The sequence below is a fragment of the Acinonyx jubatus genome, chromosome B4, assembly GCF_027475565.1.
Source record: "Acinonyx jubatus isolate Ajub_Pintada_27869175 chromosome B4, VMU_Ajub_asm_v1.0, whole genome shotgun sequence".
Classification (NCBI taxonomy): domain Eukaryota; kingdom Metazoa; phylum Chordata; class Mammalia; order Carnivora; family Felidae; genus Acinonyx; species Acinonyx jubatus.
In genome coordinates this window covers 90,573,909-90,584,063 of record NC_069387.1, presented here as the reverse complement: position 1 = coordinate 90,584,063, position 10,155 = coordinate 90,573,909, and positions in this window count along the sequence as shown.

Below are 10,155 nucleotides of genomic sequence, written 5' to 3'. Positions count from 1 at the left end.
TCTTGTGCAGGAGATACAAATTTGGGTGCCTGATGTGGGGTACAAATCCTTCACTCTTCGGGGAGATGTTCTTCATTTGTGATTTCCCTCTCAATTGTAGATTGCTGCACCAGGGATGGTCTTTATGGTGAGACCATGTCTCAGCCTCTTCTACCCCCCCCCCCCCCCCGATGTGGTCCCCTTTCTTGTTTGCCAATGTGAATGAGCTGCTCAGCTAGCTTTCAGATCTTTTTCGGAGCAAATTTTTCCACGTGTACTTGTAGATTCAATGTGTCTATGGGAGGAGTTGGGTTTAGGATCTTCCTCCATTGCCATCTGGAACCACCCTCTTCTCTCTCTCTCTCTCTCTCTCTCTCTCTCTCTTTTTGAAGTTATTTATTTTGAGAGAGAGAGAGAGAGAGAGCGAGAGAGCAAGAGAGCACAAGTAGGGGAGGGGGAGAGAATCCAAGCCTGCTTTGCACGACCAACACAGAGCCTGATGCTGGGCTCCATCTCGCAACCATGAGATCATAACCTGAGCCGAAATCGAGTCATACTCTTAACTGACTGAGCTACCCAGGTGCCCCTCTCTTTTCTAATTAATAACATTCATTACCATTTCTTTCATTTTTTTTAAGCCTCCAGGAAAACGCTATATTATGCTGATGGCCTAGCACCTTACTTTAAATCAAATTGTTTTAATGTTTCACCATTCAGGATAATATTTATTATCATTTCTGGTAACTACTCTATAATTTTATTATTCTGGTTTTCTAGTATAATGACTTATGTTTTTATGGCTTCAAATATTAAGCCACACTAGCAGGTTCAAAGTTTGGTGTAAAATGTTCCCCCTCAAAGTATATCCCTTCCTCCCCATTTGGAAAAATCCAACTAGTCAGCAATGGGAGTAATATAAGGAAAATCTGTAGGTGGACTATTAAGCTCCCATAGTCATTCATGTATGAATAAATGTATTTCTCAAAATATATTTGAGTGCTAAATTATGTACCATCCTCTGCGGTGTGGGTATGTGTGTGTTAACCTTAACAATCTTTTGAGGCTGGTACGCCTGATTCTATTTTACTGATGAAGAAACAGACCTGAGGACATTAATAATTTGGCCAAAGTCCCACAATTAAGATAGAATCAGATTTGAACTCAGGATCACAGCCTGAGCTTTCACCAACTATGTCATAAGGTTTCCCATTAATCCATTAGAAAGAACAAGAAATAACAGAAGCTTCAAGATGGCAGACATATGTCACGTACTATTTATTCAGTTTCAAAATTCTACTGAAATGATAGCAAACATTTGTAAAATATAAATCCAAACAATATAGAGAGCAAAAGGGAACGTCCAAGTATTTCAGCAATTCTGGCAAATTTCTAGAAGACAGAAAGCAGGGTGGGCAATGGAATAAAGGAAGTCACAAACCAGACAAAACAGGAATCCTTTTAGGCTAGCCAAGTCCCAGAGAGGACTCCAAACTGTGAGACATTAGGTACAGAGGAGGCCCGGGTTGCTGGTAGTATTAGGTTATACATAAAGGACTGTCTGCGAACAGTTGATTCAGTCAACTCTTCCCTTTGTCCTCCCCTACTCAGCAATCATAGGCAATGGCATGAGGAATAGCAGTGTCAGCACAACGGTAACAGAGGTGCTTTAAAAAAAAAAAAAATCGGACTATACTACATGTGTGGAAATGGGACAGGCTCCAAACATGGGAGTCGGCCCCTAGGTTATGCCCTCTTTGTCACTTAGCAGCAAGGAAAACTCCCCAGACTCCTTGTCTCAGCCTACAAGACAGTATCCAGTCATATTAAAGGGAAGAGAAAACAATATATTCTAGTCAAAGGCATCTTTTAAACTTGAGCAAAGATACGAAGGTAAAGAACAGTGTGGTGGCTCAGGAAAACAGTTCTTTCTTGCCAGAGGATAAAGGTCAGTCCTTGGTGTGACAGATGATAAGGCTAGCGGGACAGACAGTAAGTAACCACATCTGGAGATTGTACTTGCCCTATGGGCAGAAGGGAACCACTGAGGGATGTACTGCAAGGATATGAAATGGTCAAGACCGCTGTTTTGGCAATTGTGTACAGAAAGGAGTTGGGAATGCACGCTCTCCGGGTATTTTAATACGGTAGTTCCCAAAGTGTGGTCTGGAGAGGCAGAATCCGGGCCAGGCAACTTATGAGAAACGCAAATTATTGGGCCCCACACCAGCCTACTGGACCTGAACCTCCGAAGGTAGGGCCCAGCGACCTGTCTTAACAAGCCCTCCAGGTGATTGTGACGCATACTCACTTGAAACCACTCTGCTAAGGAAGACCTCTTACCTTGAAGCATTTCATCTTTCCTACGAACCTTTTCTGCCTCGCCCAGGTAGAGTGGATCATATTCTCCATTGTCATCCTCTCAGTCCCCTATCCCTCCTTATATAGTAGAATTTTGTGGTGCTTCTGTAGGTCTGTTCTGTCGTGGCAATGAGCCCACTTCTTCATATCAGGTACTGTCTCTCACCCGCCTTTGCAGGCCAGCAGGACCTAGCAAACCACTTAATAAATCAGCTTGCTGAATGCATGAACACAAAAAATACCTATTAGGAGGCATTTGCAGTAGTCCAATCGAGCTAAGGAGAAAGTGAGGTCTTGAGCCAAGAGGAGTTGGGATGGACCTGAGACGTGTTCAGGAAATCAAATGGGCAAGATGCTAATAAGAGCTAACAATTACATAGCACTTACTTTGTACCAAGCTGTCTTATGGGCTTTACAAGTATTTCTACTCATCCTCACGATAACCCAATGAGGTAGCTACTATTTTTATCCCCATGCTATAAATGAGGAAACTGAGGCTAAGAAATTTACCCAAGTCGAGCAGCTAATATTCAGCTGACATTCAAACCCAGGCAATGTTTGGCAGCAGAATCCTTGGGCTTGACATTATTCTGCCTCCACACTTGTGCTAAGATTTTGAGTGGTTGGGTAAATGGAGGGCCTTCCCCAAAGACATAAAGACAGGAAAAACTCGGGGAAGATGCTGAGGTCAGCCTTAGATATGCTGTGTTTCACATACCTTGGCGGGGGTCTAGCCAGTGGTTTGACATAATAGTCTGTAATACAGGGGCATGGACTGGGCTCAGTATACGGATTTTAAAACCAACATGTAAACAATGAGAATGGATGAAGTGACCTAGGAAGTATTTGTTACAGGTATCCCCACTTCTCAAAAGTTAATGTTACGCCGCTGTGCTTTTATGAGAGGCCTACATGAGTACGTGTGTTCACTAACAAAAAGAAACCCCAAGAGGGTTTCTGCTTTTATGAAAGAAAGCAAAAACAGCATTCAGCGGTTGATTTGCAGCAGTTAATAGAGGCAGTGCACGCTCCGAGAGTGGTGCCACCAACTCCTTCCCTGGAACCACACTCAGCAGCTCAGCAACAAGCTGCCATAGCTTTGAACTGTGTCTGTGGGCAGATGCGCTTTGTCTCCATTCATTTTCATTCATTCACTCCATTCATTCATTTATTCTGTTGGAAAGACGTGTTCAAAGGTGTCAGAAAAGCTGGCAGGTTAGCTTTTGGCTTTGGGAACACTCAGAAATGTTTCCATGTAAGTCAACGATAGTTGCATCTTCACTTTATGCCATTTCGTCTTATGAAAGCTTTGATAGAAGGCTCAACTTTTGGTAGCAGGGGAAACCTGTGTATATAAGAAGACATGTGGACCGAAAGCCCTAGTGAACAATATTTGAGGGAATCTTGAGATGCAGGGACCTCATAAGGAAACACCAGGAGACAGCAGAGTCTTAGAAGCCAAGGCAGCAGGTAGTCTCATGAAGGAAGTGATGAACAGTATTATTATCCATACATTCAACTAAGAAAAAGAACGAAGTACATCTTTTGGCCAAAAGAACGAAGGCCATTCGTCTTTTGGCATCTAAGATGTCACTAATAAAGGGATGAAAGCCAGATTAGACTATGTTCAGTGGAAAGGCGGCAAGAAAATTGGTAAAGCAAACCTCATTCTCTATAGATAACAGGATATCTTGTGGAAGATGCAATTAAACAAAATGAAGTTTTTAAGATGAGACTTCAGTGTACTTTTGCGGCCAGCAGCTGGAACCAGTGGAAGTGGTGTTGAGAATAAAGGGAAGAAATGAACCCTTAACCAAAACCTGGGAAAGGCTGGAGAGCGCAGGGCTCTGGGAGCTAACGGTTGGTCTTGAGCTAATGGGTAACAACTCAATCTCTGAGATGAGGGTATGAGTGAAGATGGGAATGGATGTGAGAATTTTAGATGGAAGGATGACCTTAATTTTACTGATAAAATTAGACTAATGGTAATCCAGTAGGTATGGAGAAGAAAGCTAAGCATAAAACTTAAAGCAAGATTTAGGGAGTGAGTGAGCATCCTTAAATGCAAATAATTTTATGAGTGAGCCATTTAGAAAATCAAACCAGGAGATCAATACTGGGTGGAAAACAGGAAGGACTGAGAACAAAAGTGTGGGAAATACAGACTGCAGGACTCTATGAGGTCAAGATCAGTGTAGAGACAGCACAGAATTTGATGGACAGGAAGTTGTAGTTGAAGTAGGATATCTGGGGTTAAGTTCAAATAGCTCTAAATGAAAATATCTAAGCTGTATCCCTCAGAAGGGTTGGTTGAAATAGTAAAGATGAAAGTTGATAAAAGGAGAGATCATAGGGTTGGTTATCTACATACGTATGTTAGAAAATAACCAACATTGCTGGTACTTTTATTTGAATACACTTGAAATGGGGAGGGATGAAGGGGACTTGAGGTAGGCGATCCATTTCCCATGGCCCTGGGTGCCAGTGTTGAAAACGGGTAAAATTTTATTCTGGAAAGGGTGAGGGTAGTCATAGAGGATAAAGAGAAAAGATGGAGAGGAGTCAGACACTGGCACTGAGTGAAGAAAAAGTTTCAGAGAAACTCGGCATGTTGATTGAAAAGAACTTGTTATAGGTAGGAACATCTAATTTTGAGTTGTGGTGGGGCATGCAAAGCGACAACTCTTCTACATCCCTTGCCTCTAACAAACAAAAATCACAACTCAGCTATCACAATTGCCTCGAGAGTGAACGTTGAGCTGTTACATATGGCCATGACTTCTTGCCCATCAAAATGTGATCATAAGTGATATGTCATGGTTGGGCACAAGCAATAGGAGACAGATGTGATTCACTTTCCATCCGTCACAGCAATGGACAGGTAGCCCGATCATACTGCGTCCTAGTGAGATGGGAAGGCGACTCCCCCATGCTATCTACAGTAGACCTGTAGAATAATAAACAAGTTGTCCTAGACTCCCTATTTGGGGGACTGTTCATATTGCAGTATTATTTTATATACTTCTGTCCATTTGATTTCAAACATCCTGACTTCCATTCCAAACTATATTCATTATTCGTTCAGCGTTAGCATTCCTTCTCACCTGTTTATACCAGTAATGTCCTAATTCATCAACAAATGTCTGACCTTCCTTTTAACCCATTCTCTAATTTCAAAAAAATACAAATCTGATCACATGACTGCCTAGCTTGTAAGTCTTTCTGTGGTTTGCCATCATCCCTGAAATTAAATCCAAACTGTTTACAAGGCCCCATATAATCTGCCCTTTCTAGCCTCTCATTATTATATTGCCAAGTACAGCCATACTCAGCTTCTGAATATGCCATGACCCCTTGTCTCTACGCTTTTGCCAGTTCTGTTCCCATTGGAGTACACAGCTTCCTTGGCTTAGGCTTGTTCTGAACCCCAGACCAGGAACCACTGTGGTACAAACCATGCACAACCTTGTATTTCCTCTATTACAACACTAATAGTAATTATGCAGTGTGTTTTCCCTGTAGGTACTGTCTCCACTACCAAGCACATAGTACTAAAAAGTAGGAGGTACCAAGGAAAGGTGCGGGGGTGGGGGGGGGGAGGTAATTAGCTTTGCCTCTGATACATTTACAGGAAGGGAAGCATGGTAGTATATTTTATATAAATCTTGACATGTAGAACTCTGTGAGTAGGGGCTATTGCCGAACACTTATCAGTCAGGGCTCTTATCTGGAGAGCAACACATGGTCCTCTGATAATCCTTGACTGCATGTTAGAAGACAACTGATGCTGAAACAAATTTCGGAATCTTTTAAATGGCAATTTTGAAGACTGATTTGTCAAGGTTATTCTGGACCTACGCTGTGAACCAATAACCTCATTAATATTTCAGTATCATGTAAAAGGAGAGAAACTCTTATTTTTGCTTATGCCAATTCTCCCAAGTGGTACTTGAAAGATGACTCACACAGTAGTCTTGTTTCAAAGAATAGGCAACCTTGTGGTCGTTTTTCTGCCACTTGCCTACCACCATCTGTCTTTAAAATCCCATGTGTGGGTATCAAGATTCATACGGAAGCATTTTGTTGTCTCCAAACATCAACTAATGCCAGAAAAATAGCAAAAATCTGCTATAGTCAGCTTTTCAAGGTTCAAATAGATATTGCCTTGGACTTACAAAAAACAGCACTATTCGGCAGGTCTTCACATATTCTAGCTAAATAGGAAATTGCCTGTACTGGGAAAGAAATCATTAGTTCAATAAGGTAAATTAATCAACTACTCTCCTGAAGAGAAAATGAACAAATCTTATTCTTTTTGTAAGAATTAAGGAAAACGTACCAGTTGCTCATGGCTCCTGTCCCTAAGCTTTTGTATACAGTGCATTGATCCCGAAGCGTTCAAACTGCTTCATGTCCCCTGTACAGTAGCAGCCCCTTTATGTTTGTATTTCTATTAGGTGTGCAGAAAGCATTTTACAGCCAGAGAAAAAGTGTGTTAAGGGATTTAAGACCACCCATTTCAATCAGAGGCACGAACAGTAGAGAGTGGAAACCTATTTTCACTAAACCATGAGACTTGAACTTAACGATTAGGAAGAAAATAGGTTCATCTGAAGTAGTACTTAGGAAGATGAACTGACAAGAAGGTCTGAAAGCTTCTACGTGTACAGTTGTCGGTTGGGTTTAGCTGCTAGAAAGAAATCTCTGCCACAATGTTTCTTAATCGGGGCAATTTTGCATACACGGGGGAGGGACATTTGGCAGTATCTGGAGACAATTTGGTAGTTAACAGCTGGGGCTGGTGATGGTACTACTGGTATCTAAGTGGGTAGAGGCAAGGGGTATCTTACTGCACAGGGCAGCCCTCATGCTACAGAACTATCTAGTCCAGAATGTCCATTGTGCCAGGGATAAGAAATCCCGGTCTAAAAAAGAACAGGTCTTTCTCCATTGAAATCTAAACCTTGGAGGAAAGCACGGATTTTAGATCTAGAATAAAGAGCCAGGAGTTTATTTCCAGCCCTTTTAGGAAAGCCTAACTAAACTGAGTTCATAGATGGTAATGATTCCAAACAGAATCACACATTTGTGTGTCTTCTAAAAATACTACACTAGGATTATAGTAAGCTACCATCACACACATTTAGCTGCCCTTACCTAAGAAAGCAGTTGGGCTTCTATTAAAAGTGAAATGTCTGTGAAACAAGTAAAACAGCTTTTCAGAATAATAGGGTTATTAGTCCAGGCTATTAAAACATGAGGTTACTATGATGCCATACATTAACCAGTTCTGGAGTACAATTCTTTACATCTGTGTGTGTGTGAGCATTCTAGAATAAGATCACTCAATGTCCTTAGTTACTGATAATGGCTAAATACACACTAATTCCAATACTACCTAATCTGGAAAATTTTCAGTTGATAGAATGTAAGCTTTTTCTAAGACCTAAGTGAAAATTCAATTTGCCAAAATCATCAAGAATAATTACTTAAGATCAGAATTAAAAGATTCCCTCTACTAAAAATTTTATTCTATTCTGAAACCTGACACACATTGACATCACAGGGTCTAAATAAAGTAAAACCTGCAATATCCCCTCTAGTTTTAATTGAAGTTGGTTTTTTATGATGCCCAATGAAAAATCCCACTTTCAATTAGAACTTTATACGCAGAAACGTGTTGCTGATAGATCTCGTCCTAATGTGTAGCATAGGTGTTCACAACATCTTTTCTAGGAATAGGAAAAGAAGTAAATTTTACTGTGTATGCTTGAGAAAATGGCCTCCTCTGGTGAGCCCTTTGGGAGCTCGCCACCAAAGATTCCCATAGTGTTCCATATTTACAACCAAAGGTATCAAAGGAAAACTTATCACATTTAAAACCAGAATATCCTTTTCCCAAACAGTAATATGAAGTGTTACTCCATTTTCCATTCTACAGATTAAATAAGATTTTAAAAAGATGGATCTGGGGTGGCATTGCTTTGAAAAACAGGATTCAATTTAAGATAGAGCTAGAATCCAAAACATGCTGAAATTTTTAAGCTCTTTAATATCAAAATATTTACGAAGCATAATATATGTAAAGAATGGCAGTTAACTTTAACAATTTAAATTTTTGGTAAAATTTAATGTGGGCAGAAAATGTTACTTCAACATTTTAATTGTGAAGTATTGCTATATACTTTGTCACGTGGCTGAATAAAGCTCACGGCTTATTAACTAGTGAAGTGTTTCAGTGACTAGGGATTTTAATTATCTCATTTTTTTGAACTTCAACCATGACTGTATAATCATATTCGTTTGTTGTCCCCGAGCCTGAACGAGGTATAAACAAAAATCCCTTAGAAATGGTTAAAATAGATATGCTCGTATGTTATCATTTACCCAACAAAAATGTAAAAAAAAAAAACAAAAAAAACAAAAACTGATTTGAGTAATTATGGTTACATAAAATTTTTTGTAACTATTCAATCTTTTAAGCATTCAAATTCCCAATGGTCAGAAAGTTTTAGCCATCACTACTGAAGACATGACCACCTTTTCACAAATTATCATTCAGGGGTGCCTGGGTGGCTCAGTTGGTTAAGCATCTGACTCTTGATTTCAGCTCAGGTAGTGATCCCAGAGTCACGGGATCAAGCCCCATGTTGGGTTCTGTGTGGAGCATGGAGCCTGCTTAAGATTCTCTCTCATCTCCTCTCCCCTGCTTATGCTCTCCAAAATTAAAAATTATTCAGTGCTGTTGATTTTATATATAAATTTTTAGGTTAGGCCTTGCCATACCAAATTTCCTTTCTGCCTTGGTTTCATAAAATAGCCTCAAAATGCAACCCTGTATTGAACTTTTTTTTAAAGAGTCAGATCTAAACAGTTTATATGTCAAGAAAATCGGCAAACAGCTGTTTTCTATTAACTTGTAGCTCTCCAGAGAAACCTACATATTTATGGAGGTTTTGCTTAATGGTTGTCCATAGTAGGTAAAAGACCAGTAAGTAGTATGAATGGCAGACTACGACCAGACCCCACACCTCGCAACCTCAGTTCCAGAATTAGTACATCGCCACTAGAAGTACCAAGTTAATCAGTCTGACTCAACATTTAAAATCGGAGTATTCTTCTCTGTTAACTAACTTTGTCATGTATGTAAATATATATATGTGAATATATATATTTTAAAAACTAAAACCAGATCTACTAGAAAAAAGTGTAATCTACTTTCGTATTAAAAGAATTTCAGCTGTTAGAAAAATCAGCTGTCTTCCAAGACAAAAAAAACCATGCATCTTGGAAGTTAAAAAAAAAAAAAATCCAATACATGAGAAGTATTTGGATTTAACGTTAGACAATTAACTAAGACAGTCACACAACATATGCATGTCAGTCTCCTATATGGTCCTAGAGCCTGCAGTATTGTAATTTATTGTGAAACCATGTAACCAAATACTTAAATATATCCACAACATCTATACCACGGTAATGCATAGTACATAATATACTAACATCTCAAAATAAATTTCTATTACAGTTTTATGCAAATTATGGTAGAAGATTATCACCTGCCACATTTTGAAATGGCACCAACTTCATGTAACGTTCTAGAGTAATGTACTAAAATCCTTACTGGTAATGATGTCTTATGCATTATCATCTGAACATTTGAAATCAAGCTGTTAATCGAATCACCACAGTATGTTATCAATTAAATCACTGCATATTCAGATGTTAAAGCAGGAAGTTATACAGCAGGAAAAATATTTCTAATTCACAGTTTCAAAAATAAAGGGTGCAGTTTTCAAATATCTGATTGCTTAAATT